At 49.8% G+C, this 24,734-nt stretch overlaps 1 protein-coding gene across 1 annotated transcript in view; it reads right to left on the bottom strand.

Annotated features, from left to right (window-relative positions):
- The window catches only part of SRCAP (Snf2 related CREBBP activator protein), a 2,075,623-nt gene that overhangs the window by 1,206,627 nt on the left and 844,262 nt on the right, over positions 1 to 24,734 (bottom strand). The window lies entirely within an intron of this gene.

The raw sequence follows: 24,734 nt of genomic DNA, 5'->3' as shown, positions 1-24,734 counted from the left end.
TGGGCATTATGGAAGCCGAATAAGGACAACAAGCTCCTCTCTTCATGGCCCCCCCCCCCTGTCTTCATTAGGGGGCCCCCCCGCTCAATCTGGGGACCAGAGGGTTTCGTAAGACGCAGTCGTGGTCGGACCAGGGGATGGAGAGGGCTGTACAGTTTTTTAACCAGGGTTGTTTTATTGACTTCGCCCAGTTATCGGAAGTGCTGCAGGAGAAGCCAATTTCTATCTTTGACTATCTGTGGCTCAAGGGCATTCTCACACAGGCAGATTTGGTGGCTTCCCTCTCTCGTCCTCTTGACTCCCATTGAAAAGGTTTTTGTGGAGGCCAAGTCCAGGAAGTGGTCTCTTTCCAAAATGTACAGCGTGCTGGTTTCAGCTAATCTAGAGGGCATGCAAGAGTTTAAACGTGCATGGGAGGAGAGGATGGGTGTGGCCCTTGATGATCACGCATGGGAATCTGTATTTAGGGCAACGTTCGCGGGGAAGCTGCACACCGCAGCAATGGAACATAATTTTAAGGTTCTGCATTCTTGGCACCGACCCCCTGTCACCCTGTCCAAAATGTTTCCTAGTGTGTCCCCTATGTGTCCCAGGGTGTGTGCAAGCAGAGGAACATGGTTCCACTTATGGTGGAGTGCCCGGTTATTCAGGTCTATTGGCCGGAGCTGCTTAGCTGGATTAAGGGCATCCTGGGAACGTGCCCCTCCCTTCACCCCATGGAGATCCTTCTGGGTACTCCCAAGCCTGAGTGTGAGGCGTTGCCTTTCTCTAGGGTAGCGGGAGCTATGTTGAGAGCTGGGAGAATGGCCCTAGCCCAGAAATGGAAAAGTCTTCAGGCCCAAACGAAAGCAGAATGGTTAAATAAACTCCTGGCAATTTTTACTTATGAGAAACTTGCAGCTATAGCCAATGATAACATGTCTTCTTTCTTACAGGAATGGACGATTGTGCTATTAAGTGCGGACTGTGAAGCCTTGAAGCTCTAAAATTCTCGGGCTCGGAATGGAGCTGGAAGAGGGGGGAGGGTGGCTAGTATCTAAGTGTGTCTCCTGAATTTGGGTGTTTTTCCTGGGACCTTACCGCTAGAGATGGGGTATAGAAAAGTATTTTCATGTTTAATGCCTTTGCTCTAACTCTCATGCACATCTTGTTTTTCTTTTTTCTTTTATTTTGCTTGTTGACTCCTGTGTAGCTTCTCTGTTTGGGGGAGGAGGGGTATTGGGGTGCCTAGTAGGGGGAAGAGGTATAAAGTGTTTTATTTGTTGGGAATGTTCTTCGTTTTTCCATCAGATGTTTACTGATGCGTATGTTGATATTTGAAAAGCTTAATAAATACAAAGTGGAAAAAAAAAAGAAATTGATGTTTGCCAGTTGCGAGCTTTGACCAGTCCCAAGGCAGTTCAGGAGTCCCCCGAAGTCCTCCCTCTTGTCCCCACGACTGAGGTCCAGGAACAGTGATATCTGCAGGAACTACCAGGAGCAGAAGTCATCAGCTGCATCTTTTTATTCATTGTAAGCTACTGTAAAACAAGACAGAGAACTTACCTCTCACTGTAAAGTGCTTGAAACTTTTGCAACTCGCAGGTCTAATCAGTTTGTGACCCAACATATGATGATTCTTTTTACAAACTACTTCTTAGAGCGTGTGCAAACACTTTTGCATTTAACTAACAGAACCGCTTTATCCAATCCAACACTTTAGTCCATTGCCGTTGGCCTAGCCTATTTAATTGAATTGACTCTTCTGATGAATTCAAAGTATCTGCACTGTCTAAGAATAATTGTAACCTTTCATGTTCTAATAAGCTTTGCCTTTTACTCCTCTTGAAAAGTATTCTGAAATAGTATTGAAGTATATTTGTGTGTTATTATATAATTGCCTCCTTTTTATGAATGTTTTATAACTGACAGATAAATACATTAATAAGTATTTATCAAAGAAACCAGGAGTATAAGAGTTTATTTGAAAAACACCTGTGATTGTAGACCTCTGTGTAACCTAATTACTGCTCACATTCCCTCCTTGAGATAAGCCTGGCTGCTCAACACGCTACCAAAACTATGTAGTACAGACTTATACAAAAGGTTGGTTTGCTTACAACTGTAGTCCTAGTTGTGTGTAGTGTTCCCAGAGGGTACTGCATACAAACTTTGCCTAACAAGCGTGGCGCTTAGTCATTTTATTGAACTCCAGTGAGGGAGCGTCCCCGGCAGATCTAGACCCCTTATCAGATGGAGAACGTTCCAAGGGTCGTCCCAAACTGGATGTGTCCTGCAGGCCCCAGGGAGTCCCACCTGTGGCCCTTTAAACCTTCAGCCAAACCACCAACCTGCAGTAACGGTCCTGCTTTGTATTGGCGGGGAAACCCATGCAGATTTCACATCGATCCTCGTCGTGCTCGGGATGTAGACAGTAAAGGCACTTTATGTGCATGTCTTCCACGTAGATATTCCTCAAACCACATCTGGCGCAGAGCTTGAACAGCCTCCTGCTGCCTTCTTCGGACATGGCGAGGCACGATTAAAAGGCCTTGACTAGGGCCCTTCAACTTGACAAAGATCTGACTGTGCAACAGTCTGATTTTCAACAGCAACAGGTCCCAGTCACCGGCAAGGATTAGCGGTCTGTCAAAATGGACCACTTATACAAAATAGAATTCCTTTCTGCCAAAAAAATAGCAAAATCAAGAAGTAGCTTGTATATCAAATATAAAGGATTCCCAGCACTGAAGCGTGCTGTAAAAATCAGAAGATGGCCACCAGGGGTGGGGCTTAGGGAGACGATCGTCATTGGATGGGTGCAGTATGACCCAGACATCAGTGATTGGTTAATAGTAGAAATCCAGTTTAAGCTTGCAAGCAAGACTGGTTTCATTTTACAGAGGATTCCCAGTCTGACTGGGAATATTCATGAGCATGCAAATCCATGCCAGGCCTAATGCTGGAGAAAGGCTCATTATAAATACACAAATACAAATAAATAGAAATTGCACATCAACTACGAATTGCGCTGGTAAACCTGGGTTCCCTTCTCACAATATATTGTATAAAAGCATGTGCATGCAAGGTAAGTTAACAGGAATTGAGGTTGCGGAGAAAAGATGTTGCAGCACCACCTGGCCAATCGCAGACTGAACTATTGTCAGCATTATGGGAGTGGTGACTGGCAAATGTGTAAAATTACCTCCAGTTTGCCGCCCTGCAGATGTCCTCCAGAGATGCACCAGCATGGAAAGCAGTCGTAGCCACAGCCCCAGCGTCAAGTGTGACATCACTGGGCTAGACATTGCAGACTTGAACTTTAATAGAAGTGCAGAATGCTGCTAACAACCCAATGTGCCAATCCCTGCTTTAAGATGGAGCAGAATTTTTGGGGACCCTGATAGACAACAATCAATCAAAATTCCTGAAGGATAGGTCACAAAGAATCTTAAATTACAACACCCAATTAACTTTATTCTAGTATGGAGTACCGAGCAGTAGTTGAGTGGTCGCTTAAGAATGCTGGGACCGAGACAGGTTATTTCCGCTTCAGCTCAGATGATTTTAAGGAGAAATTTGGTTTGTGCCCTTAGAACTATCTTACCCATACTCGACACTGAAGGGTGGATTCATGCACAGTGCCTGGACATCGCCAAAATTTAAGGCAGAAATGATGGCTAGTAGAAACCCCACTTTCCAAGACCAGTATTTTATGTCACATGTGTATTGGTTTGTAGGGAGGTTTAATTAAAGATGCTCGCCCAGTGCCAACTTCCCACGCCGGTACAGGGCACTGCACCAGTGGGAATGATGGCACAGGGCTCTTCAGAAACATTTTAAGTGTTGGGGCATATTAGAAAGAGGGTACTTGCAAGGCCTTTAGTTTAGAAGGTGATTGATGAATAGTGCATCCTGATGGAGGATTGCGATAGCCCCGCTTTCACCGGTTGCAATAGGATTTGGAAATGTTACTGGGTTTGGGACCCACCCTGCTGCACTAAGGCTCAAAGTGCTCCCACTGTGCGACTTAAGATTTACATGTTAGATGAAACTCTACCAGCTTGAAAGACTGCCAAACACATGAATGGAGAGGAGGAGGTGCTTAAAACCAGCCTCCACAACAAGGAGCGTTCGCAAACAGAGCTGGACAGTCCTGAAGTCCTACAGACCCAAGAGCAGTGAGCACCCCTCACTTGTCTAAATTCTATTGAAGCAACCCCTGACAGTTGTTCTCAGTCCTACGATGTTACTAGACGCTAGCCCCGTCATCCCTGTTTTACTAACTGCTGAATTACAGCTATAATGAGAAACAAACTTGTGTTACTTCTGATGAACAGTTGCCAAGCGTCACACTAATGTGTAATGCACTTCGAGAGGCAAGCACCGACCCTGTGCATGTTAGTTTATATGTGCCTAAAATAGTGGATGAAATGTTGCCCACACTTGTATCGACCTCGACACTCTGACTTTCAGGGTCAGCCCAATTACATGCCGCCCTTTACTGTCGATGTTGATATTACCGCAAGGACATGCTCCCATATCAACATCCTACAAACTTCTGTGACGGCAAGTCAAACACTGTCCCCCCATAGAGAGCATTATGTTAAACAACAATTGCTGCATGTCTCCCCTGTTGGGAGGTATGGTATCTCCCAGTCTGTTGTCTTGGTCACTTGGGGAACCACGTGACCAAGTTAATAAAAAAAACGAGCCGTTTCCGGCTCGTCAGTCGAACCAACAAAGGCTCCGGTGTGGTTATTGCACGGCACAATGCTGGTGCAGCACCGCGTCCTTTGGGACCAAGGACGGGGCCCAGCACGAGGATTGTGCCCCTGCTGGGCAACGCCATCTCTTAAGTGTACTGCTGTCATGTGAACATGGCTGTAGGTCTGACCCCGGCCTGGGTGCCCACAGACCCGGGGCCGCAGTGTGCTGGGGGGTGGTGGCCCCAGCCACGTGGGTTCCTCCGGAGCGAGCGGGGTAACCCCCGCTCCGTCATCGGCTGCGTGATCGCAGCACATCTGGCCTGTGTCGGGTGCTCACGACACACACACAGGGGCTTGCCTGGTGATCCGGGGCAGGCCCCCAACAATGGCGACGAGGGCTGCCTGCGTATGTATAGCGGTGTCGGCCGCTGTCGTGGAGGTGGCTCTGCGGGTGGCCAGGGCCCAGCGTTCATGGACACGGGACGCCTGGTGCCCGTATGGGAGCTGTGATGTGTGGAGGCAGAGCGGCCGCACTGCCCAGGAGGTGTGGCTCGGTGCCTGCACCCGGAGTATGGAGGAGATATCCGCGAATGAAGAAAGGAAAGAGGTGGATTGAGGAGTATTCGTGCTTGCACCACCCCGGCCGCAGCCCTCATGACCGGGGGTGCTCGTGCAATCGGGTCGATGGGCCTGCCCTTCTACTGTGTGCCGCAACAACACCGGCAAATAAATGATTTGGCAGTCGCACCGCAACGGGATGCTCCCGTGCGGGGCTGGCCGCTGTTAAATGCTGTTCTCCCGGAGGCCCAGCACGAGGGGCTGGCTCCGGTCCAGGAGGCTGCGCGGCCTGGGCAGGAGCGCTAAAGAAACACACACACACACGCTGGTCTGCATTCGCCCGGAACTGACTCCCACTCCAGGGGGCGGGGCTTTTATTTAGCTGCCCTACGTCTCCGCGCTGCGGGACGTAGGGCGAATATAACATTCCTCCTTTATTTCAAACCAACCTAACAAACAACATAAACAACATGCTTAACTATAAACTCCTGCCACTGTTCTTGGTTTAGCATACATAGTCATTCAGCCTCGTAGGCGGTCTCGTGGTCTTTCTCAGACTGTACCGCTTCGCTTGTGGGCTGTCCCCGCTCGGTTCGTAAGTCTGCTCACCTTCGCTGCATGTGTCCTCACTGCTGGGCAGTCTCGGTGATTGCCAGCTGCGATCCCCTGCGGATTCTTCCTCGGGGTCTTGCGCCGGCACGTCGCTGCTTTGTTGCTCGTTGTCATCGTGAGGCCCCTCGCAATCCGTCCAGAGATGCTGGGGCACGGGCTTGAACCAGGAGGCGTTCCTTGTTACTTTCCGACCTCCCCGGGTGACAGTTATCATGGTCCCGCGCCGGTTGCTGATAGTCCATGGCAGTTCCTCGTACCTGGTGTCTAGCTTGGGTTTCGCAACAAGATGACTTGGTCACCCACCCCACTCTGTGGTTTGAGGGCCTTGCTCTTCTCTTGGCGCTCATGTGAGCGTTGGCACGTGTTCTCCTCGTTTCCACGCGTGCATTGTCGACGTCGTCAGGGGTCCTGCTTGGATGATGGGGAATCGATGAGTTGATGATAGTTCCAAACATAAGGTCAGCAGGTGGTATGCCCGTGGTGCTGTGGGGGGTGACCCGATAGTTCCTTAGGAACCGGAATAGGTCGATCCTCCACGGGCTGGCGTTTGCCTTTGATACTCTGAGTACCTTGTTGATGGTCCTCATGAATCGCTCGACGTCCCCATTAGCTTGTGGCCACCTTGGCATGATGTGGTGGTATTTAATGCCCAGTTCCTGTAGGTATGACCTGAATTCCTCCCCTGTGAACGGGGGTCCATTGTCACTCTTAATGGTCGTGGGCAGACCATGGGTGGCAAACATCTTTTCTATCACCGGGATGACCACTTCCGCGGCGGTGGACTCCAGTATCTCGACCTCTGGATAGCGTGAGTGATCATCGATTGCCACCAGTAGATGTAGACCCTCTCTGATTTTGCAAAAGTCAATGCTGATCGCTTCCCATCGTGCCCGGCCACGCTCGGCAGATAGGATTGGTTCTGGGTCTGGTGGCCCACTCGTTATTTGGCAGGGTAGACATGTGTTCACTAGGTCCTCGACACGATCGTCGATGTGAGGGAACCATACCCTGTGTCTGACCCGGGCCTTTGTTCTTGCGAGCCCTTGGTGTCCTTCATGCGCTAGGGCAACTATCCTGTCTTGCAGCCTTGGGGGTATGATGATGCGGTCACCCCTTAGCAGGAGCCCTCCCTCAGTGATTGAGAGGTCTTGTCGAACCGTGAACATGCCTGCTAGGAACTCCTTGGCCCCCTCGGTTCTGTTGCATGTGTGCGACATGAATTCTTTCCAGTTGCCTGACATGATGGCATCTTTTACCAGATCGCAACAGGGGTCATTTTGGGTTTCTGTTGCAATGTCCTCAATGTTTATCGCTTTGGGCCTCATGGTGTGGACTACTTGACAAATGTGTTCCTCCGTTTCTTCGGCGACTAGCACTTTCTGCTGGGTGGCTGGTCGTGGGTGTCTCGACAGGAAGTCCGCGGGGTTGCCACTGCCCGGTTGGTAGACAAGTTCGAAGTCATATTGCTGGAGGTGTAGCAGCCACTTGGTGATTCTGGCTGGTGGGTGCGCCGATGACCCAATGAAGATTGGTAGTAGGGGCTTGTGGTCGGTGATCGCCGTGAACTTGCGCCCATATAGGTACATGTGGAAGTGTCGACACCCCCATAGAACAGCGATTGCCTCCTTTTCTATATGGGAATACCTTTGTTCCGTTGCTGTGAGCGCCCTGGATGCATATGCAATCGACCTTTTTGTGCCCTCTTTTGTGACCTGCATCAGGATTGCTCCAAGTCCCACTGGGCTGGCATCCACAAATAGTTCTGTCGGGAGGTCTGTGTCGTAGTAGGCCATCTTGGTATCAGTTGATAGGGAGTCTTTTATGCTCTCAAATGCTTTCTGGCATTCGGGCCCCCAGTCCCACTTGGTGCTGGCCTTTGTTAGCTCCCGCAGCGGTTCGGATAGGGTTGCTAGGTTCCGAATGAATCTGCCACAGTAGGTGGCCATTCCCAGAAAACTGCGCACCTCGGTGGGAGTCGTTGGGGGACTGGCAGCTTGGATGTCCGTCACTTTCTGGGGGTCTGGTGATATGCCGGTGCGGTCGAACCTGTATCCAAAAAAAGTTATTTCTGGTTTAAGGAACTCGCACTTCTCTCGATGAATTGTGAGTCCGGCGTTTTCCAACCTGCCCAGTAGTGTCTTGAGTCTCGTGATGTGTTCCTTGGTGTCCGGTGCATGTATTAGGATGTCATCGCTCACGTTCAATACCCCTGGTATGCCTCTGATGACCTCCTGGATGGTCTGTTGAAAAACATCCGCGGCCGATGATATGCCGAAGCTCAGGCGCTTGTGCCTCCTCAGACCTAGGTGGGTTGGGAAAGTGGTGATATAGTGCGACTCTCTGTGGAGCTTAAGCTGGTGGTACCCCGCCTTTAGGTCTACCTTCGAGAACACACAAGATCCAGTGAGGTCGGTGATGATTTCATCAATTGCGGGTGTTATGTGTCGTTCTCTTTTTATGGCTGCATTGGGCAGGCGCATGTCAATGCAGATCCAAACTTTTCCGGGCTGTTTGGGCTTCCTGGTGAGCACCATCGGGGAGACCCACGGTGTTGGTCCCGTGACTTCTTCAATAATGCCAGCGGCTTCGAGTGACCTTAACTCCTTCTCAACCTGTTCCCTCATGTGGAACGGTGTCCTTCGGTGTCTTACCGCACGTGGTTGCACTGATTGATCAATATGTAGTTTGATGGTCTTTCCCTTGAGACAGCCTATCCCCTTCTGTAGCTTGGGGTGTTGCCTGAGGAAGTTCTCGACCTCGGACGTGTCGTCAATGTGGCATATGAATTTGACCACGCCCAGGTGTTCAGCCGCATCTCCGCTCAGCAGGCTTTCAATTCCCGCCTTAACAACATAGATCTTCGACCACAACTTCTGTTTGCCATGCTCAAGAGTGGTGCGGAACCTCCCGATGACTGGTAAGGGTCTCCGACTGCCGTAGGCAAATAACCGAGTGTCTGTGGATTTTAGCTCGGGTGGTGGTACGAGGGTTTGGAAAACAGTGGTTGGCATGACGTTTACCGAGGCCCCCGTGTCAATGGTCATCTGTATGTCCTGGCCTTGTATGTTGACCATGCATTTTCGTCGCCTGGCGGTTCTTTTCGACGGTGCTGGCCCTTGGTTCAGTGTCCATACTAGGTATACCTTTCGGCCCTTTCCTTCGTTCTCCGTGCCTGCTGTTTGTCGTAGGGCTGAGAGGTCATCCCCTTCCTCTTCCGTCGAGGAGTGGACTACCGCAACCCTCCTCGCGCTGGCTTGTTTCTTTTTTTTGATGACCCTTTTTCCTGCGGAGGCTGTAGTGGCGTGTTCGCTGATCTGCACACTTTCGCGTAGTGATCCTTCCTGCCACATGCTCCGCACGTGGTGTCTTGCGCCGGGCAGTTTCGCCTTCCGTGCCTTTGACCCCCACACCATCCACATTCTGTTGGTCCTGGTGCTCGAGGCTGCCACCTGTTCTGGTTGTTGCCGCTGCCACTTTCGCTTCTCGTTGATTGTCTGTCCGAGATTTGAGCGACCATCGCTGTGGAGAGTGACGGCTGGAGTTTTTGTAGGGTCGCTTCCATGTTGGCGGCCCTGGAGTGGGCAAGCTCCCTCTGTCGACCCAGTTCCAGGATGCGTTGTAGAGGGATGCCCTCATCACTGAGCACGAGACGCCTCAGCTTCTCCGAGTGAATTCCATTTATGATTTGCCTCCTAATCTCCCTTTCAGTGTTCGTAAACTCACACGACATGGCCAGCTTCCTCAGCCTCGTGTGGTAGGCGTCGAGAGTCTCATTGGTGGCCTGGATGGTCGTGCAAAAGATAAAGGTTTTGTAGTCTGGATTGAGTTGCGGGAGAAAATGTGCTGTTAGAGCGTCCTTTGCACTCCGGTATGCGTCTTGGCCGTCATCCACATCCAGGGAGTTGAAGATGCGCAGCACCTCGTCGCCCACGCTGAGGAGTAGATGAGCTTTCATCTTTCTGGATGACATGATGTCCTTACATTCCATGGCCATCTCAAACTTTTGTAGCCATAGCTGCCATCTGGGCCCACTGGCTGATGGGTCTGTGAATGGGTCGAATGGTTGGATCAACATCGACAAACTCCCCTGCGTGCGAGGCGGTGGTGACGCCATTGACAGGTTTGCCGCCATCCTGGACGGTGTTGAGGGTCCAGGGGTAGATGACCCAGTCGCCATGGTGTTGCGTGAGCTTGGTCAACGATTCTCCGCCCTCTGGGTTCGTGCGCACCCTGTGGTGAGGCAGTGTCCCACGTGGTGACAGTTCCTACCGGCACTTGTGCTCCGATCGATTGGCGCTTCGTGGCCTGTGCGCCATGCAGGAGACGTTGTGCAGGTGATGACCGGGAGAAAACAAGAAAAAAAAATTTCACCCCCTACCCCCTGAGGATGAGGTGTGGGAGGGGAATGAAGAAATTTTTTTTTTTTTTTTTGGGGGGGGGGGGGGGGGGGGGTCACGTGAGCGTGGGGGCCCCCACCGGGTGTGCAAAAGTTTACACGGAGCGTCCGTGTGGCATCCGCGTGTGAAATGGTGGTGGAGCGCGTGGATGCTCGCTCACTTCCTCGTCGCCATTGTTAAATGCTGTTCTCCCGGAGGCCCAGCACGAGGGGCTGGCTCCGGTCCAGGAGGCCGCGCGGCCTTGAGCGCGGCCTGGGCAGGAGCGTTAAAGAAACACACACACACGCTGGTCTGCATTCGCCCGGAACTGCCTCCCACTCCAGGGGGCGTGGCTTTTATTTAGCTGCCCTACGTCACCGCGCTGCGGGACGTAGGGCGGATATAACAGCCGCAACTAAGTTGGAAGCGGCATTGGCCGCGATATGGGGAGGCGGAGCTCAGCGCCCCCCCCCCCCCTCCACCAGACCCCTATGAAGAGTGGAAATGCCCGGCGGCAGAGCCCGGTGAGATCGCGGCGTCGGCCATGGAATTCGAGCGGTTGCGCCACGGTGAAGAGGCGCTGCCCCCACCGAGAAGGGGAAGGACGTGGCCTCCGCCGCCACAGACGGGAGCCGGTCGTCCCTGCGGTGGGGAGGAGGCCTCGGGAAGAAATACGGGCGGCCGGAGCCGCAATAAGATGCCCTGTGCCCCCCCCGGTCCTCCCCGCCGCAACAAGTGGAGCGGCCCCTCCCCACGGGAGCGGACATGCACACGGCATCGGCCGCGGGGTAGTGAGCTGCCCCCTCCCTTTCACCCCCGAGGATAATCGCTCCGGAGCAATCAACAAAAAAAAGGGGGGGGGGCAGTTGGAGGAAGGTTGCTGCGCAAGCAGCCGGCCCTCAAGTAAGGGGCGTGGCCTAAGACATTCGGCCCGACAGCCCAGAAGAGCGAGGAGGGCACATTGGCCCTTGTCCCCAGCCCACCAGCGGTGGTCAGTCATAATTTCGACAGTCATGTCGACAGTCAAAATTTCGAAAAATACATTTTGAAAAAAATAATGTCGACATTTTTTCAATATTTTTTCGAAATGTTCTATTTATTGTATAAATAAATATATATAACTAAAATGTATTGAGTATGAGGGGTGAGAGGGTGGTGGGGGTGGCAGGGGGTGTTGGGTGAGGGGGGCTGGGGGGGACACCTCCATAGTAAATGATACTCTTTTTATTTATTTAATTATTAAATAAATATATATATAATTACTATGTGTTGAGAATGGGTGAGAGGGTGGTGGTAGGGGGGTGTTGGGTTGGGGGGGACCCCCCCATAGTAAATGATACTCTTTTTGTTTATTTATTTATTGAAAAAATAAATAAATATATAATTAGAATGTGTTGGGTATGAGGGGTGAGAGGGTGGTGGGGGGTGGCAGGGGGTGTTGATAGTTCTAATTGACAATTTTTTGTCGACATTTTTTTTTCTAAAAAATGACTTTTTACATTATATGTATAGGATGTCGACATTATTGTTTTCTACATTTTTTTTTCGACATTATGACTATAAACTTCCGGTGAGCTGGGGGTGTCCCAGGCAGCCACACAGGCCACTCTCCACGGCATCTATTAAGTTAGCGTGGGCAGGGGGGGGGGGGGGGGTGTTCCAGCCCCAAGGCAAGGAATGGTGTTGTAAGGAGCCCCCAGAAGCCGGGGTACCCTGTTTTCCCCAGGACAGGAAGGGCAAGGGTGAGAGCCGGCGCCCGTGGGTGGCTCATGGAGCACCGTCCTGTGCGCCCATCGGCCCCAGTGGAAAAAAAGGGGGGCAAAGGATCGGAAAAGGGTAGCCCCGCCAAGCCTACCAAAAGGGACTGGCATGAAGGGTCCCACGCCCAAAATGTGGAGAGGGCAGCACATCCCGCCTGGAGAGGGCTGAATTCATCGCCCATCCACAGGGTAGCGGCTCCCCAAGGGAGTGCTCGTGCGCCCTCAAGGATTCTTGATTCTGAACTGATCCAGGTGCGTGCCGCCAGTGGACACGGCTGGGGAACATCGGTGAGCCTAGTGCAGAAAGGGAAGTGCCCCATCGTCGAAGCCCCCTCCCTGCCTTCGTGCTGCCCAGGTCTTCCTGCAACCACCCAGAGATCGGACTGGGGTGGCGCCATGGCATTCCCAAGTGCAGTGCTGCCTGCCCTGAACATGGCCCCTCCAGCAGCCTGCCATGCAATCAGCCTCCACCAGCGAAGGACTAGGCCGATGTGGCCCCTGGTGTCCCCAGGTGCGGCTTTGCCGGCCACTGAATTGTGGTGTGACTGTCCTAAATGAACATTGGCGAGGGTCCAAACTGGTTTCCTGCGACTCCGCGGGTGCACCGATGGGCACTGTAGACATCCACATCAAGGCTGGGGGCCAACGTAAACTGGTGAACGTCGGTGGATGTGGAAGGCTTTATGTGGTGCCACAAACCCTCATTGGTGCCGTTCAGTGACATTAGACCCACTCACCAAGGTTAATAAAGGGTGCATGTGTGTGGAAGTTATGGTTTGCAGTGGTAGTGTGTGTTATGTTCTAGTTTTCCATTTATTTTGTCGTTATGAAAAAGGAGGGGTGTTGCATGTCTCCCCTGTTGGAAGGCATGGTACCTCCCAGTGTGTTGTCTTGGTCACGTGGGGAACCACTTGACCAAGTTAATAAAAAGAACTAGCAGTTTCCGGGCTCGTCAGTCGAACCAACAAAGGCTCTGGTGTGGTTATTGCACGGCACCATGCTGGTGCAGCACCGCGTGCTTTGGGCCCAAGGACAGGGCCCAGCACGAGGATGGTGCACCTGCTGGGCAACGCCATCTCTTAGAGGTACTACTGCCATGTGAACATGTCTGTAGGTCCGACCCCGGCCTGGGTGCCCCCAGAGCCGGGGCCGCAGTGTGCTGGGTGACCCCAGCCACGTGGGTTGCTCTGGTGATCCGGAGCGAGCGGGGTGACCCCAACTCCTTCATCCGCTGCGTGATCGCAGCACAGCTGGGCTGTGTCGGGTGCTCTCGACACACACACAGGGGCCTGCCCGGTAATCCGGGGCAGGCCCCCAAACAACGACGATGTTAACATGAGCAATCTGAAATGTCTGTCCTATTTTTGTGACAAAATAAACCCGTCCATAAACGTACCTATGGAGAGGAGGACCCGGGGCGTGGCTGGGGATGATGGCATTCCGGCTGCAGCGGTCACAATTTCAGGCAGTGCGGAGCTCCAGAGAGTGGTGTTATGGTCTTGGACCGCTCAAATCTGCCGGGAGCCTGCGAGGCCAGCTGAAGCTGCGCTACGGAGGAGGCTGTGGCAAGTGGCGATAGTGTGATTAACATTGCCGGGGCGGTCCTGCCCGCGCCACACCGCTCCACCACTACACGCTCACAAACACAAGGTAATGTTCTATTCGCTCTTGTCTTGTGCCCCCAGCATTTACAATAGTTTCCAACGACACGCGCAACATTGAGGCAAAAACAAACTGCTGAATTTGACCTTAAAATAAAACTCAACGTTTCTTTGCACGAACAACATGCTGCTAAATCTTTTGCAAAACTTTCAAATACACGAACATATGGAAACCCATACCCTTTAAGCTACAATGCAATACATCTACAGACCAAGCTTTCCATTACGTGAACTCCAATTGGAAGCAAACGTGTATCTGAATATAGGATTGACCAGGTGCAACAAACCAAGGCCCCTGTGTCAATAAGTAATAACATTAATAATGATCTAGAAATCTCCGATCAATTACTTCTAGAAACGTCGATGGCAATGGAGACTGGTGAAGACTACGACATCGGCCTGACAAATGAGGATAAACACCAGAGCACCACAAACCTAAATTCAGTTCCAACAAGATGGAGCTGGACATCACCACAATCCACACTTCAATCAAACCTTAAATTATTCGATAAAACCACGATCTCATGCTTGCAAGTGGCACCTAGTTCTTGGATGAAATAAATACTCCTTGAAGAGAAAGATCAAGACAACATTTCAAATAATCGCGAGTTTATAATCATCGACTTTAACAGCAATACTAATACCATTTATGAAGGTGCACAAACAAATTGGTGAGCACATAAAATACCGCACAACGGTTGAGCTCGTCATGCTTCATTTGAAAATGATACAAAGGATTTGTAAGTGGAGTACAACAGAACATCTACAAAAGTGAAGCTTAAGTATCAGCTTTACTTCATACTATACTAGATGCCATTATAAAAGAAAAACAAGCACGCAGATGACGACGGACGGTCGCTTGAAACAGTAGAATCAAATCTGCACTTCTCAGTGTCGCAGAAACAAGCGACATCAATCACTGCACAAACAGAATTACCAATTCAACTTGGCAAAACCAAAGAAAACTATACCAGCTTCTCTTTGCTAAATAAGACATCATAGTGGAAATCATCCAAGTGCAACTAACAATCAACAAGCAGACATGCTGACCTTAGATTATGAGAAGGACTTCCAAATCAACACGGACCCCATCGACACTGTAGTAGATCAAAACCTTGTCGAAAAAAACAGTCAACAGGCCAATTACTGCAACTAAGACAATGTGCCCAATTTTTGATAAACAACAAAGATCAATCTACAAACAGTATCACAAGTGACAATACCAAATGAGCCAAAGGGAAAAGAATTGACATACAAAAAAGGCAAAATTGCCGAGATGTTGAGTCGAAATAAGAATACCAATAAACTACCATCAACGACTAAACAAAAATCAAATGGAAGTAGAATGTTTATCAAAAACATCACATTGCCTAATCTCAATCAATCGCATCTATAAACATCCAGGATAAAAATGATAAATTACAATTGAAAACTAACAAACCTACTCAGACTATACAAGTTGTCGACACCTCAATTAACGATCTCATGGATCTATCCACATACTCAATCACAACATCCGAGCAGTCTGACACAGAGCCCACGAACAACAAAGATTCAACGAGTGACCCTGCATCATCAGTATCAGATGACGATCTGGACTAGTCTAGCAAACTAAGGTGGAACAAGAGGCCAGTAGGTCCGCAGCTTGTATGCCGACAATCTCAAGTAAAGTCTGCAAATAAAGTTGGAACATAGTAAGACACAGGCCCGGAATTTGAGACTGATGGGCTTCGATTTAACTGAACTAAAAGATTTAGTGCAAACTGTCAATCCGACACCAAATCAGAAGTATGCCCCAAAGCAGTTGCAAAAGGAATCGTGTAACAAGAATGACAAAAACAAGAGATCTTGTTCAAGAGACCAAACGAAGAAGCCGAGTGACGACCAAGATCAAATACCCAAATGTCTAAAGATGGCCTCAAACACACAGACTGCAGAAAAAGGTATGGCAGAGAACCGGCTTGTTTGCTGCTAAAATGAACAACGCATAGAATTTAAAACAAAACAAGAGCCCATCGCGGACGACAGCTAGCTGGAACACAAGAGGATTTATCAACTTGACAGCAAGCAAATGCCCATCACTAACACAAGACATCATTTGTTTACAGGAAACGTAGTTGCAAACCTCTCCAATTTTGGATGGTTACTCTATTTTTGAATCCGGCTCCCAAGGGACCTCGAGGCAGACCAACATCTGCCCTTCTGCTTGCTATTCAAACTGTAATGTATTTTTAATTCCTACAAATCATCCAAATCCACATACACAATGCCTAGTGGTCAATTTGTCCGTCAATGCCACCAAACAACCAATAACTATAGTTATTCTAAACATATACTGGAATCCAGCAATAAAGACCTTAAACTATTTCCCTGAATCAATAGCACTGTAAGTGGACAAACTCAGAACAACTGAAAAATCCCCATTTTGTTATTTGTGGCGATCTCATTGCCCCGTGTTGGAACAATTAAGTATACGATACAGATGAATATTCTGCTACACCAAGTGCTGCAAGACAGAGGGGCATAACCAGGAGACAAACAATGACAAAGAAACATAAGACTTCTTACTGATCACGCCTCTGATGTTAATGTTAAAGGATATTTGTACTGTGCACTATCACCACCAAAGTGGTCCCCTGGCGGCTCTGTAAAGGGTGGCCTGAGGGGTTAGTGGGAACGAGCAGGAAAAGGGCAAGAGCAGTGATGTATCATTGGCACCCTCAGCCCGGTTAACACCTGTTGGCTGGGCTTGGGGTGCATTTCGGCCGGTAGCCTTTGTGTGCTGTTGTGCAAGTCTATGTGTGGTTTGGTTTGTTGTTGCGGTGTAGTGATGTTTGTGCGGTTGGTTGTGCTAACATTCACGATTCCATCTAAGTGTGGCGCATGCTAACATTCACGATTCCATCCAAGTGTGGCACATGCTAACATTTGCATTCCTATCTAGATGCGAATCTGATGATAAACCAGGATCAACAACACGGGAGGGGGAAGAAGCATGATCAAATCCTAGATTACATCTGTATATCAGAAAACGTAATAAGATATACAATTGCCATGCAAGTGGTTGAGAAACTCCAAAGTGATCATAACCTCCCTGAAATGACCTGGGTCTGTCAAATTTAGAGTGTAGCAGGATTTTACAACGCACATCCAGGCGTATACCAGGACGTTACAGATTATGAACAACACCTTCTCAGTTAACACATCTGCACAATAATTTGAAAGCGGCTATAACATCAAAAGCGCAAACACCGGCAGACACAGTGGTATTCAGTTTTACTAAAATCGCTCGAAACAGTGCTAAGAAACCGAGATTTGCACACAGACACCGCTTTCACTGTGCAATTGCGGAACAAAAAAGAAAATGAATAATGAGATATGAGCAATGAAAAACTAAGACCTCGCCCATCGGCTAATATATATATATATATATGGGATACATTACTCACCGTAATCGTATTTCTGATGCTTGTATCTGCTTAGATTCACATGCTGTGCATAGGCCGACATCTAGTGGAAGCTGCGGAGTATTACAGTTTGTTTTTCGAAACTCGAAAATGGGCGTCGACACAGGCGTGCCAGTAATACTATCCCTAGTGTGACGTCCACTGTACCCAAGATCCCTCACGCGTCTGGGATCCTCAGATTGTATTTTTTCTGACATGAGGAAGCATGAGGAGTAGCGTGAGTACAGATAATCCAAGCAGATAGACAGAAAGGTAAGACTACAAGCAATCATGCGCCTTCTCTCGGAGGGGAGGAAGGGTGGGTCGCATGTGAATCTAAGCAGATACAAGCATCAGAAATACGATTACGGTGAGTAATGTATCCCTTCTGAGGCTTGTGGAATCTGCTTAGATCACATGCTGTGCATAGATTAGCGAGCAGTACCCGAAGAAGGAGGTGGGATGTGAGAAGGGTCATGAGCAAACAGGTGTCTTAGAACCGCTTGTCCCACTTGTGTATCTGTCTTGGAATGAGTGTCAATGCAGTAATGCTGAGTAAAAGTGTGAATAGAGCTCCAAGTAGCTGCTTTGCAAATGGTGTCGAGGGGAACATTTGCAATGAAAGCCAGAGTGGCACCAATGCCTCTAGTAGAATGGGCCCTTGGCGTAAAAGGCAGAGTTTTTTCAGAAAGAGAGTAACACAGCTGTATACAGTTGATAATCCACTTCGAGATCGCGCCTTTAGAGACGCAATCCCCCTCTCTGCCTGTAGCTACGGAGACAAACAGTTGATCTGTTTTTCTTAGCGGTCTGGTCTTATTTACATAGTAGAGGACCGCCCTACGCACATCAAGGGTGTGTAGTTTCACCTCAGCCGAGCTTTGCGGGTTCTGGAAGAAAGCCGGAAGCTCGATGGACTGGTTTACATGGAACTTAGATATAAATTTAGGTGAGAACCTAGGGTGTGTGCGTAAAACCAGTTTGTCTTTGTGGATAATAAAGAAAGGATCTTGCACTGACAGAGCCTGAATTTCACTGACCCTTCTTATGGAGGTAATGGCTACTAAGAAGGCCGTTTTATAAGTCAGGTGTTTGAGACTACTTTTATGCAAGGGTTCGAAAGGGGGCCCCATGAGCTTAGCTAGCACCACATTGAGGTCCCATCCTGGCGGTGGGTTCGAAATAGGAGGGTGAAGTCTCTTTACTCCTTCCATGAAGGCTTTAACTACTGGTACTTTCCACCACGATACTTTGTTATGGGATGTGGTGTAAGCCGAGAGGGCTGCCAGGTGTACTTTCAGAGAGTTAAAAACCAACCCTGCATCCAGCAGGTGGAGCATGTATGTTACCACGTTGGAAGGAGTGCAATCAACTGGGTTGATTTGTTTATTCTGGCACCAAATAACGAATCTCTTCCACTTGTCAAAGTAACAGTGCCTTGTGTTTGGTTTCCTGGATTCTTTTAGGATGTCCATACACCTCTGTGGTAAATTGAGATGCCCAAACTATGACCTCAGGAGCCATGCTGCTAGGTTCATTGAGTTGGGTTCCTGGTGCACTGTTAGACCTTGTTGCTGGGACAGTAGGTTGTACCAGGCTGGGAGTTTGATGGGCTCGCACAGCGCCATCCTGCGTAGGTGTGGAAACCATGGTTGTCTCGCCCACATGGGAGCAACTAGGATGAGAGTCATCGATTCCTTGTTCATCTTGTACACCACCTTTCTGATGAGAGGGGTTGGTGGAAAAGCGTACGCAAACATCCCTGACCAGTTCATCCACAGGGCGTTCCCTTGGGAGTCTGGCTGGGGGAACCTGGATGCAAATCCTGGGCATTGTTTGTTTTCGCTTGTGGCGAATAGGTCTATAGTGGGGAAACCCCACAGAGAGAAGAGATCTTCTACGATCTCTCTGTGAAGGACCCATTCGTGTTCTTCTGGAAGGGAGTCTCTGCTTAGGCATCCGCTAGGGAATTGAGCTCCCCTGGAACATGTTGTGCTGATAGGAAGATGTTCCGTCTGAGTGCCCATATCCAGATTTTCTGGGCAAGCTTGGACAGATTTGGCGAACGAGTCCCTCCTTGTTTGTTCAGATAGAACATGGCTGTCGTGCTGTCCGTCCGGATCTGCACCGACAGGTTTAGTAGATGGGTCTCGAACGCCCGAAGCGCTCGGAATACTGCCAGAAGCTCTAGCAGGTTGATGTGGTTCTTGGCTACTGAGTGAGACCAGAGACCCTGAGCTGTGTGGTGGAGATGGTGAGCTCCCCACCCAGTCAGGCAAGCATCTGTAGTTACCACTGCTTGTACTTCGGGATCGTAAAAGGGTTTTCCCCTTGCGAGATTCTCTTTTGTCCACCAGTGTAAGCTCTGTACGAGTGTTGGCGAAACGACCACTAGATCGTCCCACTGACCACTTGCCTGAGACCACTGTTTCGCCAACCATTCCTGCATGGGACGCATGCGCAGACGCGCGTGGGGGACCAGGTAAATGCATGACGCCATCATGCCCAGTAACCGCATTGCTTTGCGTACCGTTATTTGTTGACCTGACTGATAATGTGGAATTTGCAGTAGTATATTCCGAATTCTTTCTTCCGAGGGGAAGGTCAACCCTTTCTGAGTATCTAGGATTGCTCCTAGGAACGGTTTTGAGGTGCTTGGCACCAGACTTGACTTCTTCTCGTTGATAGAGAAGCCTAATTCGTGGAGGAGGCCGATAGTCCTCTGAATGTTTGACCTGCAAATTCTTGGGGTTTCCCCCGTTATGAGTCAGTCGTCCAGATAAGGGTACACTGGGATTGCCTCCCTGCGTAGGTGTGCAGCTGCCACCGCCAGTACCTTGGTGAATACCCTTGGTGCTGAAGCTATCCCGAAGGGCAGTACCTTGAATTGGTAGTGGCGACTGTCCACTTTGAAGCGCAAGTATTTTCTGTGCGCCGGGAGCATGGAAATATGAAAATAGGCATCTTTCATATCCAAGGTTGCCATGTAGTCCCCCTTTTTTAGGAGGGGGATTACCTCTTGTAGCGTGGTCATACGGAATTTTTGGGGCTTGACATACTTGTTGGCAGGCCGTAAGTCCAATACTGGGCGCATTGTCAAATCTTTCTTTGGCACAAGGAAGTAAGTTGAATAGATACCCTTGTTTACCTGGTGTCCTGGGACGAGTTCTATCGCGTCCTTTTCTAGCAGAATGGCGATCTCCTCGAGAAGGATCTTCTGATGTTCTAAGGAGTGTATTCTTTGTCGTGGAGGGTGGTTCCGGGGACGCTGCAGTAATTCTATACAATATCCTGTGGACACTGTTGACAGCACCCATCTGTCTGAGGTGATCCCTTCCCAAGCCTGGGTGAAGTTGGAAATGCGTCCCCCTACTGGGGTTGCGTGAGAAGGGACCCTGAACTGAGCGTCACTGCTTTGGCGGAGGCGTGCCACCTCCCTTGTTGGGGCTGCCTCTGCCTCTTCCACGACCTCTCTTGTTACCTTTACTGTAACTTTGGGTAGACTGCTGGTTGTTGTTCCATTGTGTACCCTGTCCTTGGGCATAGTTGCCTCTTTGTGAATTTTGGCCGCGTGGGCGACGAAAATTACTGTTCCCCCTCTGGTTCGGGGGTTTGTTGGTAAGCTGGCCAAGGGATTTGAGAGTCTCGTACTCGTCCTTGGCATTTTTAAGTGCGTCTTCGACCGCTTTCCCAAACAATAGATCTGGTTCCACTGGCTTGTCTATTAATGACGCCTGTGTTTCTGTCTTGAACCCCGACTGCCGTAACCACGCATGTCTCTTGATAACAGTACCTTCTGCTATCAATCTTCCTGCGTTGTCTGCAGCGTCGAAAGTTGCTTTCAAAATGCAACCAGACACGGCTCTCCCTTCTGCCGAGATCCGAGCCAACTGGCCCTTTAACAGTTCAGGAGCAGAGGCTATGAGCGCCGCGACCTCTTCCCATTGATGGCAGTTGTAACTTGCCAACAGGGTGGTGGAGTTTGCAATCCTTGCTTGGTAGGCGGACGTTGAGGCTACCTTCCTGCCAAACCCGTACAGTCTTTTGCTCTCCTTGTCGGGAGGAGCTTCTGACGACGATAAGGGTGTCCCAGCCCTCTTCCGAGTGTTGGTAACCACTAGGGAGTCTGGTTTAAGATGACCTCTTATATAAAGAGGGTCAGACTGGGCTGCCCGAAAAAGTTTTTCGACTCTGGGGTTGACGGCTCTGGTGAGGTTAGGATTCACCAGGGATGGATCTATTCTACGTTGGATGGATTTAAGGATAGGGATGGTCTGAGCGACTGGCCTCCTCTCTCCCACCAACTCTTCTGCGAAGTCCCTTTCCTCCTGTACACCGTGGGTGTCGATGTGAAAATGTTCTGCTGCGCGAGCAAGAACTTCATTAAGGAGGGGTTGGTTATCAACTGGCGAGTCGGTAACTGGGGCTTCGCTCTCTACCGGGGAATCTACTCTGTAAATTTCCTCATCTTCTACCTCCTCAAGGTCCTCATCCTCCGCATAGTATTCAGACCCGGTTCGTTCCTCCATAATTGAAAACTCCTGGTCCCCTTCAGGGAAAGGTTGTCCTTGGTAACTGGGGTGTAGAGTATGGAGTAGAGTAAGGCTGCACCTCGAAGGGGTCAGGTCTTTCGACCCGGGCCTTTTTACTTAGGGGGATAGGATCAGAGGAGCCTGAGGGTGTGGCCCCTTGAGGGTCATACGAAAGGAAATGTTCTGGGTTTTTGTCATAAAAATCCGCTAAGGAAGACATTCTTGACATGACCCTGTCTATGTCCTCACTGGACCATTCTTTGGAACAGGGTATGACTTTAGTAGGCAACTTAGAGGACTTATCAAGGGTACCCTTGCTGGATGTTGCTGTCCCAGTAGATTTATGTTTATCTGTCTGCTTGGGGTGGAAGGATGGTCTTACAGGAGTGGAAGGCTGAGCTTTCCGCTGTTTCCCTCCCTCCCCGTGCGTGGAAAAATGTTTTCCCTGCCCCTTAGAGGCCCCAGAGACTTTCGACGCCTGGCGCCGAGGGTCGGGAGAGGTATTTAGTTTCGAGCGTGGGGCCTCGCTGGTGTTAACTGCGCTCTCGGTCTCTTGGAGCGCGGCCTGGGGGTGGAAGTCGTCTTTGTCTTCCGACGATCGAACTTCCGTTAATCTAGGGAGCGAGGCACTCTTGGCAAGAGTGGATGATTGCCTTGCGTCATGAGGCGATCTCGATCGAGAGCGCCCAGAGGACACCGAGTCGGACCGTTCTATCCGTGCCTCTTTCCGAGAAGTCGACGTCGTCGAGGTTCGGTTGGACTTAGTGTGCTTAGTGTGTGTAGGTGTAGCGCTTGCGTCGCCGGGGGTGTTCCCCATAGCCGCCCTGCCGGACAACCTTCCGAGGTCAGGGACCTGCGCTCGGCCGTCTTTCGACGCCGTAATGCCCTCGCCGTCCGAAAGTACGGCGTCGCTGCCATCGCTGAAGGCGCCCTCCGCTGCCATGGCTGCCTGCCTGGCGTGGTGGGCCCAACGCTTTGTCGAACGGTCCTTAAGTGTTTTAGGTTTAAACCTACTACACGCTCTGCAGTTCGCTTCGGGGTGGTCCCTCGGCAAGCAGAGATTGCACGTGGCGTGCCTGTCGACCCAAGGGTATTTGCGATTGCACTTGGGGCAGAATTGGAAAGGGGTACCCTCCATACGCACCTTGAGGCAGCGGGCTGATAAGTGTAGGAAATATATAAGGTGTACCTATATACCAAGAGTGAAGAGTATGTACCACCCCCCACTCTCCCTACTTGCAGGGCCGAGGCCAGCGGCCTACTAGGCCCGGGCCGAGGCCAGCGGCCTACTAGGCCCGGGCCGAGGCCAGCGGCCTTCCGAGGCCCAGATCCGTCGTGCAGCAGCCGACGGTCGATGTCTTCTCCAGCCGTCGTCGAGATCGATGGTCGACGTTGGGGTGGGGAAGGATGTTAATAAATAATTTTAATTTGCAATATAATAGCAAAAGTATGGCTAAGGCCAGGGGACTCCGCAAGATGCTTCCGACCAGTATGGCGGAAAAAAACAATCTGAGGATCCCAGACGCGTGAGGGATCTTGGGTACAGTGGACGTCACACTAGGGATAGTATTACTGGCACGCCTGTGTCGACGCCCATTTTCGAGTTTCGAAAAACAAACTGTAATACTCCGCAGCTTCCACTAGATGTCGGCCTATGCACAGCATGTGATCTAAGCAGATTCCACAAGCCTCAGAAATATATATATATATATATATATATACATATATATATAAAATCAAACAAAAATACAGAAATTGGATGAAAATCCACCAAAGGGCGCTTATTCGAAACGATGCAGAGCAGATGCTAAATAACAAGTCGAAAAATACTTCTCAAATTTGGTCGATCAAAAATTTGGATTCACCACAAGATGCCTTGACGTTAAATTCCATCACGGCTGCAAATTAGACTGCTAATTTCTCAAAATTCTTTGATCTAAACTTACAACTGACATCGGACTAAAAAGAGGATGGAGAAAGATGGGACACATTTCAAATCAATTACAAGTCTGTGAGAGAAGCAATTACCAAACTGAACAAATCCAGAGCCCCAGGGCCAGATGGCCTCACAAATGTCCTGCTCAAAGAGAACCCTGATCAATGGGCTGAAATTCCAACGCTGCTATTTCTGCAGGTACGTAACAACCGGAAAGTTTTAACATCTTGGAAAACAGCAGTAATAATTAAAATTTTTAAAAAGGGCTCAACAACCACACCATCTGTTAGGGAGAATTCGCAGAAATGTGCTAATGCCCTTCACCTTAGAGACCACCCCAGCAACTTTGCTGGATTTTGAGGACTTGAATTTTTTTCCCCAGAAAGAGTGTGAGCCTTTCCCCCCCCCCCCAATCTTTCATGCATTTTGATGTGTGTTTTACATTTGTGTTCTCAGATTATGGATTTTTAGATAACTTCATAGGAATCATCTTTTCATGTGTGTTACACAGCACCCTCAGTGCAGTGACACAGGGATGTCTTTTAGACTTCCCAAAGGTTTAAAGACCTACACTGGGATAAACTACCGTTTCCCAAAGAAGGTAAAGTGAAATTTACTTTACTAGTCTTTTCCAAATTCATAGACCCAGCACAGACCATCTTACAATGCAGTGTTGGAGGGGTTGCATAGTATCTATCCCCTGTGTCTAAACACTCATGTAGCAGTCAAATGCTAACCTTTCCTATTGAAAAGGCTGGTGGCAGTGGTTTTACAACGAACTACCATGATTTTTCTCAACTGCGAACACCAGTAGCTAAAAGTCACAGGAGCCATGTTTTTCAAGATGGTGCCTTAAGGGTGTTTGTTTAAACGGGTCCCGGTCTTCTTTTTTCGCCATTTCCTTTTGGAAAGGTCCTTCTAGTGTTTGTCCCTGCACGCCAAACAAGGTGGTTTGGTCCCTCTGTTTGGGTGCCATTGGCGGGCTTCAGGACTGAAGTCCGCCCTTGGCGTCTGGGTGTTTGGGGTGGGCAGGAAGTGAGGGAAGGTGCCGAAATGCCTTGTACTTAAGTCTCCTAGGAGACCCAAATGCACTCTGGTGTGATGGGCTGGCTGACTGTCCGGCAAGAACAGCCACACTGCTGGGCGAATGACAGCTAGGCTGGAA

The sequence above is a fragment of the Ambystoma mexicanum genome, chromosome 3p (genome assembly GCF_040938575.1).
Source record: "Ambystoma mexicanum isolate Mex_15411 chromosome 3p, UKY_AmexF1_1, whole genome shotgun sequence".
Lineage (NCBI taxonomy): Eukaryota > Metazoa > Chordata > Amphibia > Caudata > Ambystomatidae > Ambystoma > Ambystoma mexicanum.
Note: the sequence above shows the minus strand (reverse complement) of the source record. Positions and strands in the feature narration are given on the sequence as shown.